General features: G+C 41.7%; 1 protein-coding gene and 2 long non-coding RNA genes across 4 annotated transcripts in view; 1 reads left to right on the forward strand and 2 right to left on the reverse strand.

Moving 5' to 3' along the window:
* The window catches only part of NRXN3 (neurexin 3), a 1,009,770-nt gene that overhangs the window by 417,492 nt on the left and 567,209 nt on the right, over positions 1-25,069 (reverse strand).
* Positions 6,806-17,669, reverse strand: LOC121071121. 2 transcript variants are annotated; one of them, XR_005820395.1, is made up of 4 exons: positions 16,642-17,669; positions 10,518-10,591; positions 8,132-8,213; positions 6,806-7,055 (listed from the first exon to the last, which is right to left on the reverse strand). It is a non-coding gene; the product is annotated as an uncharacterized LOC121071121 (long non-coding RNA). The 2 variants fall into 2 exon arrangements; XR_005820394.1 differs by lacking the exon at positions 16,642-17,669 and adding an exon at positions 11,125-11,385.
* LOC121071122 lies at positions 16,648-19,361 on the forward strand. Its single transcript, XR_005820396.1, has 3 exons — positions 16,648-17,675; positions 17,801-18,031; positions 18,660-19,361. It is a non-coding gene; the product is annotated as an uncharacterized LOC121071122 (long non-coding RNA).

The following is a 25,069-nucleotide window of genomic DNA, read 5'->3' on the forward strand; positions in this document are numbered from 1 at the left end:
ACAAGCCTTAACCTTTTGAAGTTTAGCATTCGGATTTGAGGACTGCCCTTCAGGTTCCAATAATCAGACACTTATTAGGAAACGATTCAACCAACGTAACAGGAAATGAGAAAGTACATTCTACCCACATTTTCTCTCAAACAGTAGCTTGTAAACATAAATTCCTCTACTTGTTGGGTCCATTCCAGGAATGAAAAAGCCCACAAAAGTCCAAACAGAATCAAAAGAATATCTACATTAAAAACCACATGTGTGTATGTACGTGTATATATATATGTATATATATATATATATATATCCCATTGTTAGGGGAAACATGTCTAACTTATCATTACCAGATAGCAGGACTGGTGCACATTTAGGAGGCTTTCTGAATCCATGGTCACAAAAGGAAATGCAAACAGGTAACAGTGGCAGAGTCAATATATGCATTCAATTTAAACCACCATGAAAGACCCTACAAAAGCCAGCCATGGTTCAGAACCAATGCAGAACTGGAAGAAAGAAAGCATCTCACTGTGGTTCTCAGCTTCTAAGAGGGTTAACTTCATCTAAGCAGCATCAAGAACAGCAGGCCTAATTTTCTCTTTGTCAGCTTTTGTCATTGTCTTTCTATCAACCTCACCATTGTCAGTAGGAGATATTTTGCCTTTGCACCTCATGCCATCAGGAAATGCTTTTCTATATTCTCTTCTCACACTACTGTCAAGCTTTCAAATTCTTTTTTTTTCCTCCCCCAAGAAAGCATTAGACCCTACACCTCTTCATTAGTTTTCCACTTCTCCGTGTTTTCACTGTCATCAGTGGAGGTGTGTAAACTTACAGAGCGGAAAACTTTCTTTATACTAGAAAATAAACAATACAAATGATGAAAATAATAAAGGAGACGTTCTCTCATCCACTGTTAAAACAGGTCTGAGCTTGTAGCTTGTAGCGAGTGGTGAGTTTTGAGAAGAACAGGCTGACTAGCTGGATCAGCTGGTAGCAAAAACCAGAACACAAGAGAGCAAACAGAACATGAAACTAGTGAAAATGGAAACCGGGAATTAATTAGGAACAGAATGATAAAGATTGAAAAAATGCTTTTCTGAAGCTCCATGTTGACTCCAGTCCTCTGGTGTTGACTGCCTGTCAGGAAGTTAATATTTTGCTACAAGAAATGTGCAAATCTTTCATATTTGTAATTTTTTATTTTTGGTGGTGGGTAAAAAAAAAAAAAAAACTTATGGAGTAAAAGGTCCATTTGCTTCTTCCCAGAGAAAATGATTTCAAATTTCAATTAAAATGAAATGAGCAGCGCGATTATCGCTATGGAGCAGGCGCCTGGTAGCAGCAATGGGCCTCTTTCAGTGCCATGGCAACCGGCTCTCATTGTCACGGCTACCTTGGCACCACGGGTAATTGTCGATGTGTGAGCCCAGCTGATAATATACAATCAATACCCCATAAGCAGCAAACATCATTTTCAGTCTGGAGGAAAGAAAAAAAATGAAAAGAAAAAAAAAGAATAAAAAAGAAAAAGTAACACGTGCAAAAGAGAAGGAAAGAAGAGAAACAGGGAAAATGAGGAAAACAAAGAGAGTGAGAGAGGGGAGGAAAGGGAGGCCTAACTCCAGAACACCTCCAGCAGTGAGGTTTGCTGCTTTCTTTGCATAAAACGGATAGCTGGAGAAATCCCACCAGCACACTGGAACACCTGCTAAGCCCTTCTAATAATATATTAACTAATTGTTTACACCAACATCACTAAGGCATTATCAAAACACCACATCAACCAAGAGAATGCTTTTGTATGTAATCAACAGTAATTCCAATAATGCCAAATTCTCAGGGAAGAGCTGGCACACTCCAGAGCGGGGAGCTGATTTTTCTGTAGGGATCATCAGGCTTGTGTCTCACTGAGTTTAAAAAAAAAAAAAAAAAAAAGCCCTTGGAACAAAAAGATCATGCAAGAGGTAAAAAGGGAGCTTCCTCTTCAAACACAGAGGAGAAAGTGAACCATGATTTCAGAGTGGAGGCAGGTGCTGGAGAAGGATAAATGGAGTAATAAAAAGTCTGCTCAGCATTCATACCCTAATGCTTTTGGTCACCTCGTGTTCTTCCCTGAATGCTGTGTCCTTTTACCTAATGTTCACATGCTGCGCAGTGCAATCATGCCCCATTACTAGTGTAACACAAATGTGAGTGGGAACAGAGAGTAAGAAAGGGCGCACAAAAGAGTACACACTCCAAAGTGGAAGGAAAGAAATGAAAAGAACAGAGCAGAAAGGGGAAAAAAGTGAGGGAAAAAGTTTGACACTTTTTTTTTCATGTGTAGGCCCAGACACAGCTATGTATATTTTAGGTATGACTACTTTTTTATTTTATTTTTTTTTAGGTATGACTACTTTAGATACAGACACAGCGATCTCAAAAACTCCTTAATGAGATCTAAACACTGTGCCAGGAAAAGCTACAGACTCACCCAACCATGTGGAGGTGAGATGTTGGCATCTCAAACACCTGCACACCTCTGGATGCTATCAGGTGGTGCCAGTAGGGCTGAAGAGAGCTAAGAAGGGTGTCTCTGTTCCGGTTCAGAACGGCACACAGAGGGAGTGGTCCATGTTCTCAAAACAGCTTCCAGACCATTTTGTTTTCTTTAGTAGTTTTACATAATTCTATGAGAAACTCAAAAGATGTTTTTTACAGGTATAAAACAACAACTTTTGGGTTTCAGTGCAAAATGCAGGGGCAGCTGATGGCACAACATGAAACTGGTTAGCTTTGCATATTAATACTGAATGCACAATGGGAATGTCTTCCTAAATCCCATGAAAGAGAATAATCTGTAATAAATTAGCTACATCAGACACAAAGAAGAAAACCCTAGGTGGCTTGGATGAGCATGGGCAGATATGAAATGCCCCATTTCATGGTCTACCTTTTCTTAAACATCAGTATTGCATTCTGCTGAATCTGGACATGTACCTTTGTGTGCTTCTGGTGTGCTTCTCGGAGGTACCACATATGGCAACGTTAATTTAAAAACAACACACAATGAGTGTTCAAGATAGAGAAGTAAAAACGTGTTCCTGAATGGGTCTGTTTAGACAGAATTCCCCCAACCAGCTATATGACGGAGCTGCTGCTAAAAGTTAGCTTTCCCAAATAAACTACTCTTATAAATACTCTGCCAACTCCCAAATACAGTATCAATCAATTCTTGTGTGAAGAATAAGTGTATCATACAGTTATCCTGAGTCCCTGAAGAATCCTGAAGTGGTACTGTAGCAATATACATTGCATTCCCATATAAAGAAATGGCCAAAGGAAAGTTACCTAAAACAGCTTAAGCTCTTCCCTTTTTTTATTCCGAATCTGAAAGAAAAATAATGAAGGATGTGAATCTGACCACACCTTATCTAAAGACAACCATGGTTACATATCATACAGCCCTGAATCTTTTGTGTGCCTTCATACTCCCTTTGCTCTTCTGAAACCATATGATAGCATCTTCATAAAACACAGACACTCTCAGCAAAGATTAACTGTAACTTGCACCTTTATGTGTCGAATTCACACTGCCTAATAGATAGGATAATTGGGCCCCAGTTGTCTAACGTTTATGGAACAAACCTCTGATAACAACGGATTGACTGACAGCTCCAGTTGCAGAACACAAACAAAGGCTGTTGGATTGTAATGTTCTAACTGCTAATGCTAGAAGTAGAAGAGAAAAGTTAAATAACAATAAAGGACACACCTGCAACAAATGCAATGTCGGAAATTTCCCCCCTGGGGTTTCAGTGAGGTCTAAAAGCATTATTCTAAAATAAAACTTGAAGACTCTATAACTTACTGGTTTTACTAAGATTCCCTCAGGCTTGCCAGGGATGCCTCATATCATCTCCCACTACCTCAAAAACCACTTCCTAGATACTTAGAAAGCTTTCATTTTCTCTTCCCTTTAAGGACTTGTGCTCCATCTTACCTTCTACCTCTGCTCCTGACCAGTCCCACTCAATCACACACTCTGAAAATGAATATAAACCCCCAGCTGACAGAGCCAGCAATCTGTTCAGTTTTGGCTCTCTGTCAGATTATCTGATCTATTCTGACTTTCAAGTTCTGTTTGAGACAATGTGTCAGCAGAAGCAATCAAAACCATTTTTGTTTACTGTATTATTTTTAATAATTGCAGCCTTTTATCATTTTTCTAAAGACAAATGACTAACCAAGTCTAATTTGTTCTATAATTAGCAGGAAGAAAGAAATTAAACAGACTCTCTTTTCCTCCAAAAGTAATTTTAAGAATATCTATCACATATATTACATAAGCTCAGAAGACACAGGTGATACATAATGATACATAATGTGACCTTGCAGCTACCAAGGCCTGCAGATGTTGATGACTCCTCTGAGAAGCTCACTGCAGGACTAAGGCCTGACATACTGGAAGACATTCTCTGTCCTGAGAAAAATACCTGTGTGCTGCTTTTGGTGCTTGGTACTCGTACTGAAATACACCGAAAAACACAAAACTCCTATTTTGCAAGTATTAGAAAAAAATATGAAAAGGAAATCTGTAATAATCAAAAGCTAACATCACTCCTGAGCCCTGGTGGGATGCACATATGCAGTACAGGCAGACAACACAACCTGAGAGAACAGGATGCCTAGGGAACAACGGTCTGACTGAAACACTAAAGCCTTTTCTGTGAACCACCTTGAGTTCCTGTCCTGAAATGAGATCCAGCCCCTACCTGGAATGGTTACAGCTACTTATTTACTGATTGTGCTACATAAGGTAAGAAGTATAATAGCCGCACAGTGGAACTGTAAGTTCCCTATAGGACAAGGAGAATATTTTACCACTAATATTCACAGGCTAATAACAAAGCTCCAGGAAATCTCAGAGGCCAACAAAAGCCCCAACAAATCTCATAAATCATTTTCTATTGCAAAGCCTACCTCTTCCAAAGTGATCTAGCAGGCAGTTCATCTAAGCTGGCATGAACAACACCCACTTGAACAAAAGGAATCAGAGACAGTGGGTGAGCGAGTCTGGCCTCCTTGGGTATATAATCCCTCTTATGCCTCATAACGTTGACCCTGTCCTTACAGCTCTGGGTAAGTGACTCTGGCATCCAATGGAGGTAGTGATTTTAAGTCAGTGTTACAGCTCAAGCTGCTTGTAGCTGAAGCTACAAGTGATTGCAGGGAATGTTTGACAAAACCTGCCTGATGCCTGGAAAGGCAAGCTTGCAGAAAACAGTCCGCTAAGGTAAATGTCTATGATGCTTTCAAAGGGCATGAAATGCAGAGACTGTAGTGAGGGAAGATAGAAGATGTGGAAAGAAGCAATTCTACTTTTAATTCGGAAGAAAAAGACACAAAGGAACATGAAGGAGGAACGTAGAGATGCATTTCTGTTTGGCAGTGAATCCCCTGGAACAGCCTCCACAGAGTGAATGTGGAATTTGCTTGGCTTTAGTCATTTATAATTAGGCTGGATGTATCACTGGTGAAAATGATGTAACAAACAAGCCTGCAGTGAATGCCAAGGGAAGGACTGGGTGGCACAGGTGTTTGCCATTTCTCATGGCTAAGGCATCTTTCGCTTCATCCTTAAGTGCTTTCTAGTCTTTCTGTGTAAGCTTGTTAATCCCACTATCCTGGCAAAATTCCAATTTAGTAATTGGGTTCTGTCTACCTTAAATTTCTTCTTGTGGCTTTGATTTGTTAGAGCATTATCATATCTCCTCTTAACTGAAGTGTAATATTGTGCTGCCATGTTCCACTCCAGAAGTAGTTGCTAACACACACAGAAGGGGAATGTGGTGGCTGTTTAAAAGAGCTCAGCAAACATGAAAATGTATGACAGCAAGTGGAGGAGGAGATCGCAGCCAATACAAATCTGCTGCAGAAACTAAGCAGAAAATAGCTCCTCAAATTGGAACTAGACCAGAACCCTGGATTTAACATATCTGCAATTGTGAAAACTGACAGAAGATCTTTACAAACACCAACAGTCAGGAAATAGGCCTATGTTTTATCCCAAAAGGGTGGTGGAATCAGTACCACTTTGAAGGGCAAAAGACCATCTACTGAAGTCATCACTATTACTTCCTGGAAAAAAAAAAAAAAGTTTATTGGCTTCTTGTTTTTGTTTGTTTGTTTGTTTTTGGAGATCTTCTCTCCAAGCCCTAAAGAACTCTATGCGAAATCCAGTAAGGTCACAGCACGAGACAGTGAGTCTGCAGGAAGTCAACTGATTTCTTTTGTAGGCAATTCTCCTGTCCTGTTTTTTAGCACACACCAATATTGGCAATCTCCGAAACAATGTAAAAACCCACAAGTCACACACTTGAAAAACAACTGCAAACAAAAAATAAGATGTTGGGTTCTTTTCCTCTCTCCTTAATTACTCTGCAAAAACGTGGCAATTTAAGTTCCCAGTTGTTTTCTTTTTTTCCCCTCTTCTTATTCGCCCACTGTAAAAGCACACAAGATTGCTTACTTTTAAAATGCAAATGTTCAGGAAAAACACATGGCAGAAAGAGGATTATTTCTTCTCTTTCTTCTTCCCAATGAAATAATTTGTGTGTATACCACATGCAGAAGTAATCCCCCAGGAACTGCACACTAGGATCTCAGGAGACATGGGAGAAGAACTAGAGATAACAGTATTTTCTGACATCCATTACAATTATTGTTCATTTTTTTGGAGAGGAGCACTGATACTGAAGAAATATGAAAGCTTTTTTTTTTTTTTAACCGCAAAGCAAAAATAAATAAATAACTGCATTAGTTAAACCCATTCTCACATCTTGGGAGGTTATTTATTTTCTCTGAGGGCTGATAAAAGTTCCCAATGACATGCTTTCTAATTTTAAAATCGCTCTCACTTCACAGTTCTGAAAAAGCTGATGTCAGGGAGTGAGTGGGTGGGTCTGTTTTAAGTGTGATTCACACATTAGATTCTCTTATCAGCTCATGCATATTCACAAGTGCTATCCACAGGCCACAGGGTTCACGAGGAGTCCAAGCAGGAGAGGGTCATTTTGAAGGAGCTAATTAAGATAGGGAAAAGAAAAAGAGGAAAGTTGTTACACCATTTTTTGTGTGCATGCCTGCGTCGGGCAAACAAATGATACAGGCCCTATCTGTGCTGCACCAGAATACTTCCCACTTGCAAAGCGGTTCTCCCTGTCTTCAGCCCTGCTTCTCCCCACCATCACTCACCTCTCAATAACGCAGAAGTAAATCCAAGTCTTTTGTGGCCTCACTTGTAAATGGAACCACGTTTTCAAATATGCCTGGGACTGGAGCACAAGAACTATCTCCCAAGCCAAGGCTGATTTGCAGCATAGCATTGGTGTAAGTCTTAGGTTTACATGGCAGCCTGAAATAACAGGATGCTCTGCTAACATGCAGAGCAACTCTTCTGTATGCATTTTAAATACAATATGCTCCTAATATGCATCTGAACAGGGTCTCTCTTCCCCAAAGCAAATCCTTCTGTGAAGAAGGAAAGCCCCTCCTTAGACCTTAGTTACATCACGGGGAATGGGCACTATTGAAATATCTGAGTTGAGATACAACTGGATGATGTCAGTTGCCTAGATGAAACTCCAAAGTCAGGTTATTAAACTCTTACAGCAACTTGGCCTGTCTTTCTGATCACCAGACTAGCTAGAACTACATCTTTCTTTCTCCAAAGTCCTTTGCTAGGGAGAAACATTTTGTCTCTTCCCTGGATGAAGAGGAGGATGCTATGGAATTTCGAGATGGAAAACCTCTGACATCATCACGGTAGAAAAGACAAGATTCACCCATGGCAGCTACACAAGAAGATTCTGTATGATGGCTGCTGGACACAGACATGTCCCGAGGCACTATCCAGCTCCTTCATTCCTTAACATAGCCCACAACGAACAGCCCCATCACAAAGTCTCTGCAAATCCTGCATTAGCCTAAGCAGCTGGAATAGGTTCTGTTGTCTGCAACACACACACCTTGGTTTTCAGAAGCTAGTGAACACAGCTGAGGTGGGGGAGGTAGGAAAGAGGCTGGGTGGTAGGGAGGGAACGTATATGATACAGACACACACAACACTGTAATTAAGGGTAATTTCAGAAGCATTTACCTGTGTTTCAGTGTCTGACAACTTTTCACTTGTGAATGCTGCAAACGCTTCAGCTCTACAGACTGATCTTGTTTTTATGTTGCTGGGATGGGAGGAGCAGAAAAATGAGTTGTTCTCTGAATTAATTACCTCCTCTGATTTGAACAACATGCTCGACTGAAACCCAGACAGTTTAACTCTTGCTCAAAAGGATTTAAGTGTGTACACTGAAACAGAACTGAAATGGAGCCATGCCTGGTGTGTACATACACAGAGAGATGTAGAAGTTCTCCTAACTGCAGAGCACAACCAACCAAACTCTAACCTCACCTGGTACAACCTCTAGCTAGCAAAGAAACTTCTCCTTTGCTCAGTCACCACCCTAGAAGCCACTGCTTGATTTCCATCTCTTGCTGTAATTCTGAAGTTCACCATCCCTTTTGTTGCAAAGTACTATGAAGGGATGGAGCTGGAAGTCAGAGGGCTCAAGTTATATCCCTTGTTCTAAAACTGAGTCGGTGTGGGGCACATAACATCATTTCTGTCCATTCCTGATTCCTACTTCTAAAAGCAGTAGCAGTATCTTTCATCTCTGTCAAGTGCTCTGAAAGCAAGAAATCAAAGGCACAATCTGAATAATAAGTACTTTGGAGAAGTCCAGGGTTAAAAAGTTGTCAGGGAAGTGGCATTTTAATAGAATCCTAAAGGTCTGGTCAAACAAGCAGTACTTGCCTCACTTTTTTTATTTTCTTATTTTTTAAATTAGCTTAACAACTATGCCCCAGGTCCTGACCCATGGTGTCAGTCTCTTTCATGTCAAGATATCTGACACATCAGACTATGTCAGATTGCACATGATACTGTATGACATAACAAAATACTCCACCCCAAGTCTGTGGTGATGTGACCATAAAAAAAATCGAGTTGAAAATTATTTTCTCTTATTTAAAATAACAGTGCAGTTTATCTATCTTTTTTTCCCTAATTATGGAAAATATTTCCAGAGTTTATAGCAGAGAATGACTGAAAGCATCAAGCAGAATTGCACAAACTTTGGACAGGTGACATAATTTGCTTTCTCAAACACTTCTGTCCTGTCCCACAGCTCTCCAGATAGTTGTGTACTGGGCCCTACAGTAATACTGCCACCCTCTTCAAAACTCATCCCCTTTTTTCCTTTAAACACAGCAATTGTGCCACAAGGTGCCTCAACCAACTCCATCAATAGAGCTCTATTGAACCTTTTCCAGTCTTCCAAGAATTGCAAAAGTCCCCTATCGGGCTGGAAGCTGTAGCAGAGGAGTCTGAGATCACTGGATTTACCTCATTTACAGAGCTGAAATACTTGGAACTCATTCATCTATGTTTACCATTTTAATATAGTCTAAATCTCTTTTTTCAATTTGTTTTCTTTCTTGCTTTCACTGTGCAAAATGAGGATTTTTGGGGGAAGGCCAGAGGATACCTGCTTCATGCCAGTGTAGCACGCTGATCATATGTCTATACCATTTTTCTTACTTTACATATTCGTCTTTTGAATGTAATTTCCACTCTCCCCTCCCCCTTTTTTTTTTTCCCCCATAGGAGTAGAGAACAGTATACAGCTGAACTAAACTTGCTGTAGCTCAAACATGCTTTATGAGAACAAGCCTTAAAGTAATGACCACAGGTGATCCACCTGGGTAGGCCTAAGGACATTTATGACCCTCATCTCATTGTATTCAAAAGCAGCAAAATCTTTCTGTACCAGAGCTAATGTTTCATTGACAGCAGAAGGTACCGCAATTGGCTCAGAAACCACAAAACAGATTCTGCTGAACTGCACGGCAGCAGCAATTAACTCTGGGTTATCGTGTGTCTGCTTCTGAGAAACAGTGTGACCGTGTCCCACTCTGTCAGAAGACCCTTCAGCATTTCACCGACATCAGCGACCCCGATTAGGTGGCTCCCCTTCACTCACTACACGGTGCTGTCCCTTTGGGACACAGCGTTGTGCATACTCCCACAACTTTGTCAATCCCAGCAGTAAAGGAACAGTCGTGTCAATGGGCAGAGCAGCACACAGAGGAAGGTGATGTGGGTCTGTGTGTGCTGGTGAACAGTAAACAAAGAGAGTTTACTGTAAAGAGGATGCAAAATTCAGGATGGCCTCTCCTACTGAGCTGAAGCAAGCAATGACATAAGCTTTTGACACACCTTGAACTAAAACATACAAAAGAGAAGTAGGAAGTGGGAGGGGAAGCACCATTAGTACTTTGCATTCACCTTCACTTCCATGGGTTGACTTGACCACACTTATGGATGTAATATCATAGCAGGTGCTGCTCCTTCACTGAAAATTACTAATGGCTGGAAAAATCCTTCCAAAGACTCTTTGGCAGAGTAAACCAAGTCCTGCAGAGCATACCTGTCATAATGCTGCTTATCTGCTTCAGAGTTAGGGGCTGGGCTCAGACGTGCACTAGACTTCTTTCTCAGCTTCTGTCACAAATCAGAGACATAACTGACCCTAACTAACCGTAAGTGTTTGATAAAAGTGTCAGATCTTCAGATTTAGAAGCCACAGGACCAGCTATACCTCTCCAAGCTCAAGTACAGTACTACTACGCTGGCAAAGCTGCTCAGCATATAGAGGAGGGGAGGAGCAGGAATTCCTACTGTGTTTATAGGACCTAGCAGCCCTCTTCAGAAGGCGATTCAGGATGAGAGTCTGATACCAGTGCACTGCAGCTCTCCGAAGGATCTCATTTCTCTTCACAGACTGTACAGTGAGTCAAGGCATTCTTGCCTCACACTTCAGTTACTCAAAATTAGGTTGCATGAATACCCTCCAGCAGGCTCATGGATAAATCTCAGGCCCAACCTCCTCTGTGAGGAAAAGACTGGCAGTAAGGAAAAAGTAAATCGTACTCATTCTTCGCTGACTGATGGTTAATAATCAGTCCCCACTTGCCCTCCTGCATAGCCTTCTCCCTGCTTACAGGGATATCCCTGTAACAGCCCCATGAACCTACCAAACGTCTCCTTACTGGAACAGGCCGCTGTCCCCAAGATGCTGACTCTGCTCCACTGACGCCTCTGGCTCTACGGAGAGCTCTCACAAAGCAGTCCTTTGAGGACAGACATCTTATGTAAAACCCTGGAGACAAACAAGCGGTGAATGCAAAGGCAACAGCTGCCGAGATAGCTGGGTTTCTCTGATACCACGGCAAGTATCACAGCCTCTTGCTGCTCTCTATTTGGAACCAAAACGACCATTTGTAAATCATTTTTAATTGTCATGTTAAAGAGCACAGAGTGCAGCAATCAGAGAAGTCATGGTGTTGGAGGCCTGACATTGCCATCAGGCACGGATCAGCAGTCAGGATAATAGGAGGAAAAGCTGCAGGCTTACATAAGCAGGCTCAGGCAGGCAAGTAGAGAGCAGGAGAGGAGGGTGAGCGCGTGCCCTCTCCCCAGTTCCTTCTGGAGAGCAATTCATGTCAACTTCATGGCAATACAACTACTTATGCTGTGGATTAACCTGGTCCATTGCAAAGACACACCATTTAAAATCCTTGGGGGATTTTTCACAGTGAAATGCCCACATTACTCATGAATTTTCTGTTTTTAAGCAATGGGAAATGGCATCTCTGATTCCTAATAGTTAATCTCTACCTTGCCAAGAAAGGAACAAGATAGGGGTTACAACTAAGGTTCAGTGGGCTCTCGCTAGCTATTTACCTCTGTGGTATTGTGTCTTTTCACCAGCTCTTAATTGATATAGTTCCTAGAAAATCTCACCAAGCCAGCCATCCTTTTTCTGGAAGGCAGAGTTCTCCAGGAAAAAAAATATATAAAATCAGGCGGACCCAGTCCCTCTGGAAGCATCTTTTTGTCCAGTCTTATATTACATGGCGGAAGAACTTTTGTTGATCTAGAAACACAGGTCCAGTTGTGTTCCATTAACTTGTCTGCCCATGGGCATTAGTGAAACACCAAACATAGGCTTGGATCCTGTATATACAAAGCACTAATACATAATAACAGGTGTTCATTGACCTTCACAAGCTGCTCACAATTGTTACTTGCAACAAAAGTCTCCACGTCACTTTAAACGGAGTTGAAACTAAATTCCAGATGCCAAATACCCTCAAACTCCTTGTTCATCTCTCTGGTCACTAGGTTATTGTGAGGTATGGCAAAGCAAGGGCTGAAAGCAGAGATCCACCCTGCGTTCGTCACAGAGTAGCCAAGCTACTATAATAAGAAGTCTTGGGTGCAGCATCCCAGTAGGTATAATCATTACGCGAAACAGCAGGTAGCAGGAGAAAGGCAGAGAAGAGGGTTCTGCTTCACTGAGGATTCTTATTACTGCTTAAACACAGAAGATTAGATTTTCTTTCATTATTGCACCCCAGGAGGCCATGGGCCTTACAGCTCTAGGATGCTTTAAAATCTGACATAAGGGACACCTGTTTGTCTCCAGCACACGGATTTCTCTTGGCAAACACACTCCAGTTCTGCTGCGAGCAGAAGAAGAGCTATGCTTAGCGCAGTGTGAGGGTGGAAGGCAGAAATGGCTAGCTGCTGCCCTTCACTCTCCAAGAAGTTGCTTTGATTGCAGTTAACCTATTTATAGTTACATAAAGCTATTCTGGCAATCCGGAGTATTAAAAAGTTGAGAACAGGCCATGTTGAGAACAGGCCATGTTGAACAGGCCAAAAGTTGAAACATAGCCATGTCTACCTCTTCTGAGCACATCCCTGTTGCATCATTTTTGCAAATCTGAAATTAGCATTATGACAATGGAACTTCACAATAACTAAAAACACTAGATACATACCAAATTTATGTTATGAAAGCAGCAGCAGAGAAACGCTCCAGATTTTGGTTCATTACCTTAATGAACAAATTCAAAGCAAAGCTCACCACTAGAGAATCAGGCTCATCTTTTCTGATAGTCCAGTTGAAGCTTTCCTAGACATAGGGAACAGAGCTGATGCACAGCAGCAATCACAGCCAGTTCCTTATGTCCATGCATGATTTCAACAACCTGGGGAAGGGAGCTCCTTTGTGTGTCAGGGAAACCCTTCCAGAAGCTTTGAACACTTGGCTTTACCTTGTTCTCCACACTTTAAGTCCTTGGTTGCCCCTGTGATCTCTCAACGAAAAAATAAGCAAGCTGTCAAGAAAGTGGAAAGTTGATCTGGATGAAAAAGGATTGGCTCTCATCTTCATTTTGAGCACAAACTTTTTTTGTGTGTGTCTGTGTGCGTGCGTGTGTGTGTGTGTGTTTTAAGGATTCAAAAATATTTGGGGGGGCTTGGTTCTTTTCAGTGCCATGGTACTATGTATTTCCTGACTCTACAGGTGGTAAATTGAGAATAGTAGAAATAATAAGGAAAAATCACCAGAACTGTTAAGAAAATCTGTCCCAGTGGCAGAGCTGACAGAGCCCACAGAGATGGGTAAGGATGAGCAGGCTATGAGAGGTGTGGGTTGTCCCCACACAGTTCTGCAGAACATTGACACTGAAGTGTACAGGTGACAAGTTAAGTGTTAGCTTTGTGAATTATTTCACTTCTGATCGCATTAGCAGGAATATCTAATTGTTCTTAGACTTGAAGCAGAACCTGGGGATAACACCACCCACGTGCTATCCAACTTTGGCCCAAAGTTTCTGAAACATCACTCTGACAATATACCAAAACAAGAATAGCAACAAAACTTAAACAAGTATCCAGAGAACCTTCTCTCTTGCTGCAAATTCCAGCTAAAAACAAACAAACCCAAAAAAAACACACATACAAAACCACAAGCAAACCAACTGACAGCTCTGACGAGTAAGCCTTGGCAAATTCAACTGAAGCAGTTTAAGACACTACTTTAAATACTTGTCTATCCCACTACTTCACTGGAGAGAACTTCCTCCAAAATTAGATCAACAACATGGGAAGTTTGTTCATGCCTTACTTGCTCCTGCTCACAGGAGAAGCATCTAACCAGCATCTTACCACAATCCCATCTTCCCTGACGGTTCCATCGAGGTTGCTAGACTGTGAATTTATCATGAAAATGCAGATACTCTGCATTCTGCCATCTCAGTGATCATCTCATCAGACCAGGATGATAACCACATGCACTGGGATAGAGTCCACCACTGAGAACTATAATACTCAATACACCAAAGTCTGCCAAAGCCTACCTGTGAATGTGCTAGAATGATTCAGGCTATCCTGCCTTCAACATTTTACTCTACTCAGTTCAAGGTCTTTCAGCAAAACTAGGGTGTGCAAACGTATCTACCAGGCCATTAAGTTACTCAACCGATACGTAGTTTGTCTTCCTTCCTTCCTAAACTTAAATTCTTTTGAAATGAACTGCCTGTAAAGCCACTGACAGTCTCTTCTCATCCAATCACTTCCCTCTGGAACTGCTGAAGAAGTTTCTTCCTACTGATGCTGTCCTTTCACGAAGAAGCAACATTTCACCAAGAAGCTCGATATAAAAGCTACACCAATGGTTTTGCTGTCAGCACAGTCAGTTTTGTGACTGCTGCTCTATGGTGAACATAAAATAAATACAAAGAGGAAAAAGCAAAAAAGAGGAACACAAACCAACTCCCCACAGAAGAACTAACTACACAAGAAAACAAACAAAGGGAGACTCAAGATGTTCTTCAGCTCACAATTTTTTAAAAACAGTGAATCTATTTCTTGGCTACCTTGATTTTCTGTAGGAAGTTGGGTGTTGGAGGTAGTGAATTTATGCTTCAGGGAAAAGGGGACCGTTACCCCTCCCATTTGCAGTTTTCTTCAGTTCATTAAATGAAAGAAATTGATTTGGCGAAGCTAATTTTGTAATTAAAACGCTTATCATGACTTTCTCTAATGAGCTAAGCAAACAGACAGTAATTCAGTGACAATATTTACACAGTGCACACTGGGGGACGTTTGTTTAGAAAATTAAATAATAGAAGAAAATGGAAGGAGGAGAGATGAGAAAGTAAGAAAAGGAGAAGAGGTCAACCCTAGATACAAGTTCATTCCAGGACGCTGGTTCTCTGATGACTTGTCCTGTTCCCTCTCCATCACGGCAATAAAAGGAAAAAAAGATTGTTAGTGACCTATGCTATCCACCCTGTGCTAGTGGGCTTTTCACTGACTGAATTTACTATGCTCTCATCTCCATCTGGGACCATAGCCAGCTCTCTATTCAGGACTCCAGGAAACAGCTTTATATGCATACACAAGTAAGAACCACCTTTCTAGGATACACTTCCTCCCTCTACGGTGCCAGAGGCTTCATGCATGCTGGCAGAGGACAGAGCAAAGGAAGAGCAAACTCTTGAGAACTAGGGAAAAGCTTGACTCGCTTCAACAAGCTTTGCTCTTACAGCAGAAATGGTACTCAGAACACAAACAACTCCCTTTGCTCTTTCGGAAAGCAAGAAAACATCCTGAAGAACCTCTCTCAAGAAAAGTTGCCTATTGCAGGGTGAAAAAGGAGACAGAGGAAACCCAGCAGTTCCCTAGAGATTTCTCTGCCCTTGGTCTATGCTGTTACGCAGAGGCACGTCTTTCTCATTCTAGGGGAAAGCTTCCAAGAGGAAGAAGAGGGAAGTCTCTTCTCCTTTATCCCTGCTTTCCCCATCCTCCAGTCCGGTCTTCCACCATCTTTCCCTGCCCTATGTAACCACGTATGAAACCTCTGTCAGTTTAAAGGCAGAGGGGAAGTGAAGTTGTAAAGAATCCTTTTTAGTCCTCTGAATATTGCATGTTTACAAAGCTGTTCCTTCTATTCTTTAAAAGAGAACTGGTTCAGATAATACAGCAATAGGCAACAGCACAAATCAAGAGAAAAAGATGAATCCTAAAAAGGGTGAGCAGAAGATCAGCTAAATGCGAGCCAGCACAGAGACAGGAAAATGCTGCTAAGAGAAAGGTTAATAGTGGAAGTGAACTCAGAAAGCTTAAAAGACCAGAGAGAAAGAACAAAATGGGAATTTCAGTGGATGGAGCAAAGGAACCCATACATCTAAAAATTTGTCACAATTCACCTCAGAAATGGCTGTATTCCAATATCTAGTGTATAATTTTAAAGCCATCTTTACAGCTATACTGGAGAGCAGGAAACAACTCATACTAATGAAGATGAAAATAAATTAGGTGTTTTGACTCTCAAGCCTCCCTGATAAAAGACGAGGGGAATACATCCTTATGTACCATCAGAAGACAGCACATCACTGTATCTCATCAATGTATATGAGTGGGGGGATAATGGTGAGACCTCCTTTCCTTAAGGATTACTCCAAAATATGACAACCTTCATTTCCAAACTGAGTCCAACAGGACCCATTAGTACAGACTGAAGGGTTGAGATGAATCAGCACATCTCCCAGCACCACTTGGGACTCTGATACTAAAAGCTGAATTTCTGCATGCAACCTGATGAACTAAGTTAACAGCTGACTTCAGTGGTGTAAAAGGTACCCACAACTTGCAAAGAGTTGTAAAAAATCCTTGAGCTCAATCAGTACCAAGCATACCTGGTGCTTTCCTACAGCAACGAAGGAAGCTCCCTGTTTCTTCTTCCCTCAGAGGCACCCTTTGCACATCCCACTTTCTCGCTGCTATGTGAAAGCAATGACATCACCTAAAGCATTCTGAGATCACATAGCAGGCTCGGAAAACATGCAGGAACTGAAGTGGCTGCAGAAGCCGGATGTAGCCTGCTCACAGCCCTGAAAGCACTCTCTTATGATGGCTTGGGCTAGAGGATAAAATTTCTGACACAGACGGCACAGACACAGGGCAAAGCAAGACAGACAAAATCAGCAGTAATATCTGTGTGCAGCTAGAACAGAGCCGAGCATCTTTAATAATCTGTAATCCCTTACCCTGGAAAGAAGACTTAAGTCACTTCTCTCCTACGTCTTATTTGACAAGAGGGCATGATTGCACAATCATTAATAGCTGATATCCACACTGCCTAACAGTACTAATTTGATGCAGATCAGGCAGCAGTCTGCAGCTGCACCTCTGTTAAATTAGCCAGAGAATATGACAGAGCATTTAGGCCATTGTAATACTAGCTAGGGGTGAATATAGCTGATCCAGAGATATCACAGATGTGCATATAGATAGTCCAAGAGCCAGCACAAAGTCTACCGGTACACACCAAAATCCTTTGAACAAATCTGAAAGAGCAGAATAAATTTATTGGTGCCACGTGGCCCGGTTATTCTGTTTTTTATCTCAGATGTCCTAAAGCTGCATCAACTATGTCATTGAAACACTGTCATTATGTTCAACTGTGTCATTGAAACATTGCCATTATGTTCAAGAGGCAGGGAGAGCCTCTTTGGGTACACAGGCGTGGAGACAAAACTTGTTAAGATAGAGCCCAAATTGCCCTGATTGCCATGACTCACAGCCCACTGTGTCTAGGAGCTGCTGGTACTTAAGGTTTATGAACCTCACTACCTTACTACTCAATCCCACAGGCTAACGAGCACCCCATGATTTAAATGAGTTTGAGGGGTGCTCAGTTCACAACACTGAATAATTGGCTGCCAATGAAGTGAGTAATTGGTTGCCAGTGAGATTTCTCAACAATTGCTTTTTGCATTATACTTTACAGAATATAAATTATTTTCTTCTCCTTCATCCTTTCCCTCCCCTCATCCATATAACCCTTCCCTTCAGTGGTTTTGAGCCCAGGAGCATCCCCTTCAGGACAGGGAAGTTAGCCAGAAACGATTTGGTGACGTGAAAGCAGACAAGAGCCCAAGATGCTGCCTAGTTCAGAGCTTCGGGCAGAGCTGTGCCGCGTCACTCGCTGGATGGAAACATGCAACTCCCTGCGGTGCTGCAGCAATGAATATGCAAGAAACGCTACCTTGGTACAGAACAGAAAAATCCGTGCAGGTTATACTGGTAGGTAACAATTCTGCTTTGTGCTCAGGTGAACAGACTAAACAGAATTTGGCAGGGCTTTTCCATCTCTTACCTCTGTAACCTAATACTCCCAGCAAAACAGCAACTACTTTTCTCTTTTTTTCCTATTAAAAAAACCACACACACACACAGAGTAATTGCTTTGCTCTTGGGAGACTGTGTGTTCCTGCCTCTATGGCTGCTCCCCCAGGATGGAAACGGAGCTGCTCCAGTAGGCAGCACAGCTCGGATACTTAGACAAAGAATACAAATATATAGCAGAGGGTCTCCTTCAGCTCCACTGGTGACAATCTTGGAGTTTTGGAAGAAATGCACCAGGCATGTCCAACACCACCGTGCTGTTCTGAAGGATCATTTTTTTTTGTAGACTAGCAACAGCTGGGAGCTCACCCTGGATTTTTTTTTTTGACCTGAAAAAAACTTGTACCCGTGGACTCGCTACACAGAGAAAATTATTAGATAATGACTTAAACATCTGAGGGCCAAGCTGAAGAGAAAGGAACAGCAGGAGAGCTATTGAGATTAGCAGAACTGAAAAATGATCCACACATCTCCCACCTTACTCTTGCAACTCACCGTGTCCTTTTTTTTTTTTTTTTTTTTTAAGACTGTGGGAAGTGAGGCTGTCGTGATGAAGCGAGAATGAGGTGGCTGTGAGGTTTCTCCAAGGAGTCTTTAACTACCCCGTGGGTATATTAGCGCCTGCCTGCAACACGTGAAACACTTGAGTATTAGCTTAGCTCTCTTTCTCCAGTTAAAAGCATTAAATTGCAGATGCCAAGTGTTTTCTTCCCCTCATTCTCTTTCAAATTCCTGAAAGCTAAAGTAATTTTGTCATGACTCACATTATAAAAAGAACAAGTGATGTGACTGCTCCCACTTATCATGCACATGTACAAAACAAATATTCTCTGTCCGCTCTACCTTGACTTGCTGGTGCCTGCAGTCCCATCATCATAGCCATCTGTTTAAGCATTAATGCCAAGCTCTGCTCCATGAAGTCATTTTTTTAATTTTTTTTCCAGGGGGTGGAAATCTTTTTTTCCTCCCCCCCAATCATTTTTATATCACTCCCACTAAATGCACTAGGCTCGATACATGAGCAGAAGGATTTGGCAATGGCATGAGTAAAAATCCCGTGTGTTGACAGAAAATACCCGTTCTTGGATCACCCAGATTGGACCCAAATCACAGTGCTGAAACACAGGAGAAACTGAAAACAGGCACCTCCACTTGTGGTTTATCCACAAGGACTTCTCTCCCAGAACATAGGACTGATGTCACCAGGCTTCTCCATGAATACCATTCATACAGCAAGACGATCTGACTGCTGGTATACTTTTTGTCTTCAGCGAACTCATTCGTGGTGGAAACAATTACGATCATTAAACGTTTCTACATTAAAAATGCACTCTGAGACAACTGGTGAGGCTTTACATTAAGTTCACAAGCCAAATTCATTTTCTCAACTAAGAGATTAGCTTGTTTTTCTCCATACTGAAGAAAATCTAAGCTTCTGAAAAACAGGTTCCTTGTCAGTTTTCTTTTGGAAAAACATCCTTCCTCAGTTCCTTTCAGCTCCCATCTCACAAAGTTACCACTGCTGCAGTCACAAAGACATACAAAGTATGTTCTGAACTAAAAACAATTTTGTGAACTCGTATGAAAACACAGGTGGTTAATTTTCACTTGAGTTCACCTTTCAAAAGTTACACCAATGAATGGAATTTAACCACGTAGAACAGGCATCATATTTGGGAGAAATACAGAACACAGTTTTCTGAACTTAGTAAAACAAATTCCTTAAACAGGTTTACAAGGTGGGAAAAAGTTCTTTAGTAAACCTCTTAAACACTACATGGATTTTGCAACCATGTGTATGATTTCTGCTCCTTGTTACAGAATCACAGAATCATCTAGGTTGGAAGAGACCTCCAAGATCACCGAGTCCAACCTCTGACCTAACACTAACAAGTCCTCCACTAAACCATATCACTAAGTGCTACATCTAAACGTCTTTTAAAGACCTCCAGGGAAACAAGAAAGTACTATGAACGCAACTCTGAATATATACAGCATGGGTGAAACCAGGAAGCAAAGGAAACCCAGTGGAGCAGATTCTGGTGGCAAGCTTTCTGAGCAATACTGGTTCACGTGTGGTAACGATGAGCCCCTGATCTTCTGAATCCCCGCTACCAAATCCAAAGGTTTGGGGATCTATTCCTATTGTCCATGTGTAAGCAGAAAGCAAATGCTGCCGAAGGCATCTACACAGCTGTGTATTTATCATCACCAAATTTCAAACTCCAGCTGTCCCCATATTTCTGAGGGAGGGATAAATGGTTAAAAACCCGGATCATAACTTCATAGCCCAACTCTGTTCTTGGAATACACACCTTGATGCAGCCAGACTTTCCTCCTAGGACTACAAGGCTCTGATGCATGTGTGGAAACAAGCAACAGCACAACTCTGCCTTATCACTCACTCTTTCTTATGACTGGTTTTACACTCTGCTGAAGGCGTCATTTCTAACTTGCTTTTGTAAAGCCTTTTATTATCAGTACTATGTATAAAATATTAAATAATAATGGATATGGCTGGATAAACAATTCACTGCGAATAAAATTCAGCGCAGGTTTGGCCCTTTTTTATTCTTTGTGGACTGAACCAGATTTCTGTGAATGGATTTGTTATTCAGAAACAACCACCAAATAGTTCATCTGAGCACATTTCCGCCTCCAGAACATTTGCAAACTGCTCACTTCAATTATTCTCTATTCACAGTGCACAAGTGGTAGCATGGTATTGTTTCCAGTTCCTGACTAGAGGAATAAAACTTTTTAAATGGGGGAGTGATAAGTAGCAAATGCTAAATTGCTGTTCATAAATAGCATTCTAAGTTAGATGACTGCATGATTACACACTCACATTAATGTCTATTAAACTTATAAAATAGAGAAATGTTTTTATAAATACCTACAAGAAAGGGATAATCTGACCCCACATATAGCAGTAGTCACATCCAGTGCTTTAATTTAAAAAGTATTTACAAATTGCTTATTGCATTAAGCAGCAAATTTTAATATCCAAGAGTGAGCTTTTAATCTCTCCGGCAGTAATACCATGCTGAAGAATTGGTTATTGTTTTTCAAATAGAAAGAACAGCCAAACAATTCTGTATCCAAGAAAACTCAGTGACTTTAAAGCAGGTTCAACACCTTTGCTATTGGGTAGTCAGCACTACTTCCTTTTTCTGGTTTGTATGCTATCTACATAGGTGACTGCAATGAAAATCTTCCTCTCAAAGCTGCGATGCTAACATCCCCTCCCTCCCCCATTTCCCCACTACCTGATAACTAATCACTGCAGAGATCTCTTTGATTACAGTGTGAGGCATAATCATAACCATGAAGGGAGATGGCCAAAAATTTGTTAGTGTCAACCTCAATAGCTAAAGGTTGGTTATGCTATTTCTGTGGCAGCAGAAGGAGAGGTGCTATGCTATATAATTTAGTGAGCGGATAGCTGCGTGCTGCTGACATGGGTGAGTTGTAGTGTCACGATGTTTGCAGAGTGACATTTAGGTGGCTTGATCGATGGAGTGCTTCTGCAGCACTGAGTTGGACTGGGTGTGGCTGCGCTGTGACTTCGCCATAGGGACTTAGTTTGTTTAAGGCAAGGAATAGAGAAAGAAGCTGTTTGAGCTGGCAGAAGTCAGAAATGAAACAGATATAATAAGTACCACTCTAGCCATCTATAGTAACAGAATCTGTTCCTTCCGAGTCCTCTTTTCATTTTTATTTTGAACTTGCAGTAATAAATGTGAAAAATCTAATGCTGGAATTAATGTCAGAAGAAATCAGCCAAAATTCAAGACAGCAAAACGCAACAAACTTCCTACGTCTCTGTGAGCCTAGCTACCCTACCCACCTTGCTCCAAAAATCCTCCCTCTTGTTTGCCAATACAGGACTCGCCCCCTCATTCTTGTCATCAATAGACACTTTTTTAAAAAACAAAACCAAAACCGAAAACATTGAATAGCTGACTGTGAATTCCAGGCCTGATGGAAACTTTGATTCAATGCTAACTTCAAAGGGAATGTGCTAGGTGCTTATACCCAAATGACATGTCATCACTTCTCTTCCTGCACTCACTGTGCCCTGATGAATAATCACAGCAGCTTTTATAGAGACGCAAGGAATGCCGATCACAGTTTGTCTCTGAGTCAGTTGACATTTTTATTTTATATATAAAGCAAATGAGGGTGGGAGACACAGACAGAGCAAGAGATGGGGCTATGTGCCAACCCTTTCAGATCTCGTTTAGTCAATGCTACAAAGAAGCTAATCTTTACAATCCTGGATGCTAATAAGGGGCACATATTCCTCCTCTGACAAATTAAAAAATCTTGAGACAGCTTAGGGGAAGGACAAAAGAAAATTTACAGCCTTTAGTGTGGGCATGGGTGCCTCTGTACATGCGATGGGATTAGGAACTTGCAACACTGCTGAGAAGAAGTGGGAGCAGGGGGGAGAGGGGACAGTTCTTTCCATAGGTTAGGAGTCATTCTAATATCTAGTAGCAATAACCTGGCTATTGCGCTGGATACAAGTAGTGAGAATGATAATCAAGCTTCCCCTGTAACAGCTCTGGCACAGTGCTTGCAAAGCTCTGGTATGCTTGTAATGGTCCCCACCATCTTTCCACTGCACCTGGGATGTGTCCTGCAGCACCCACAGCCATTCAAATCTTGCATGAGCGCACATCAACCTTCTTTTTCATGAATTCAGAATTTTGCCAGAACTTAAACCACCTGCTCAAAATAACAAGGGGAAAAATCTAATGGAAGAATCCCCACAGCAGTCACATTTTCCAAAATTAGAAATGAATCAGTCAATTATTTCAGTGAAAGATACTGTAATTTTTCACATCAACTGCAGCAAAGAAGCTTTAGATAGTGTCGGGCTCACACACCAAGTCACATTCTGTCTTCAGTTTCCTACCAGTAGGTGTAAGAAATCAGATCTCTGGAAGATGACTTGGATGTTCCCAAAACAGGCCAGCTTCCAGTCAGTACCAGTTGTTCTGCTCCCTATAAGCACCTCCAGCTGGTTCAAATAGACACTTCATAAACTGACATTGAAATAATGGATAAACTGCTATCAGAAGAGAAGTCAGTACTGCACAGTAAGACCGACAAGAAATAGATTAGTTCATTTTATTTTCTTGTAGAAACAAAGTCGTGTTTTCATGCTTCTCCATAACTTCATGGAGATCTCCTTTTTTAAACAAAGATCATTTTTGACCAAAGAATTTGGACTTAAGACAGCAATGGGGAGTGCTAAGCAGCAGGCTGACAGGGAGGTCAGATGGGGGCTGCCAGACCCGCTGGGAAGGTGCGATGTGCTACCACAGCGCCCGTGCTCGAGGCACATCAGGGCCATGGACACACCGGTGGGACCTACGAGCCCTCAGCCTGGCTGGGTGCCTGAGGGTACTGTGACCACCAGCACCAATGCCCCCTTGTGGGATGTCTGCTGCCATAAGCGCTTAATGACAGGCTCATTTTTCATAGCACAGTCAAGAGGAGGATGAAATCAAATGCCCGAGATACTTTCCACTGGGCCATCCTCTCCTGTATAAACTCTACAAACCATGTATTCTCTCCTCCATCATTTCCATCTCCTATGGCTCTGCTCAACCTAACCGACACAGGGCCTGAAACAGAATAAAATTGAACAAAGTTTGATGGGAACAGAAATATTATTTTAGGAGAACAAGCAGACCTCTCCCCCAGAGATTGAGAGTCTAAATTTGATATAAAGCTATTCATCAAATAGGTCTACAGCAGGATACTTCTCTGCAAGTCTGAAGGAAAAACTTGCTGATATAAATCAAATTGGTCAAGCTGAAATTAAAACTTTAAGTGTTGGACTAGCATATGTACAAGGTTCTTGCTGTTCAGCCTGCATCTATGAATGCACGAGGCAGGGAAGGTAAATGTAATGGTCTCAGAACTGAGACATCTCCCTCCTCAATTCCTAAAGCATCAGTTTTAGTAGATAATGGCAGATCTATCATCTCATCTGCATAGCAATTCCTGAGTAGGAAACATCCAGATGAAACTAAAGCTGCGATGAACAGTAACTGTGCAATTTGTGGGAGATCTTTCCTCCAGTGCTTGATTTGGAAGGGATCAAACTCCAAACCAGTGGTGCTCCTGAACCTCAGCGAGATGCTTCTCTTCACCTCACTGGGAAATAAGCAGAAAGAAGCAGAGGCAATCCACTTGGCAGTATGGGACACATACAAACCAAACTCCTTTCCACATTTAGCTTTTCCCTCAAGAGCTTCACAAATGTTTCAAAAGCATTACAGGAAAGGGGAAAAAAAAAAACAACCACAAACAAAAAAACAACAGATATTTCACAGGTGGCAAAACCAAAGCACAACATATCAACAGCAGAGCAAGAAAAAGGACTCAGAAAAATCAGCCATGGCCTTTTGGCCATTTCCTGACACACTATTTGCTCTATTTTCACCTACCCCCAGGTCCGTTTGCTGTCCGTACCTCACTCACTTTCCCTACAACCTCTTGGGGAAGCTAAAGCCTATCTTCCTACAACGTTTCAAAGAAAAGCTAGGTTTTGATCGAGAGAGAGACCATCATCCACCACCACGGAGACTGAGGATCCTTAGAGACACTGCAGAACAGCCCAGTGGTTTCACATTTTTGCCTGATACTGTCTGAGGTGTGCTGTTAGAATACATATCTTTATTCTGTTAGAGAAAAGGACTTTTTCTTACTAATCAACCTGTGCCTGGCCCAAGTTTCATCACCACAATAGCTACCTGCAGCCTGACTAGCAATTTAGCACATTGCACCTATTAATATAAATTTAGCACCTATTGCCAGCAAATCCTCAATCTTCACAGTCCAGGCAGGCAGTGCTGAGAAATGTTAAAAATATCACTTACTGCACATAGCAAAGGAGGAAGGGAACAGTGGGAAGGA

The sequence above is a fragment of the Cygnus olor genome, chromosome 5 (assembly GCF_009769625.2).
Source record: "Cygnus olor isolate bCygOlo1 chromosome 5, bCygOlo1.pri.v2, whole genome shotgun sequence".
Lineage (NCBI taxonomy): Eukaryota > Metazoa > Chordata > Aves > Anseriformes > Anatidae > Cygnus > Cygnus olor.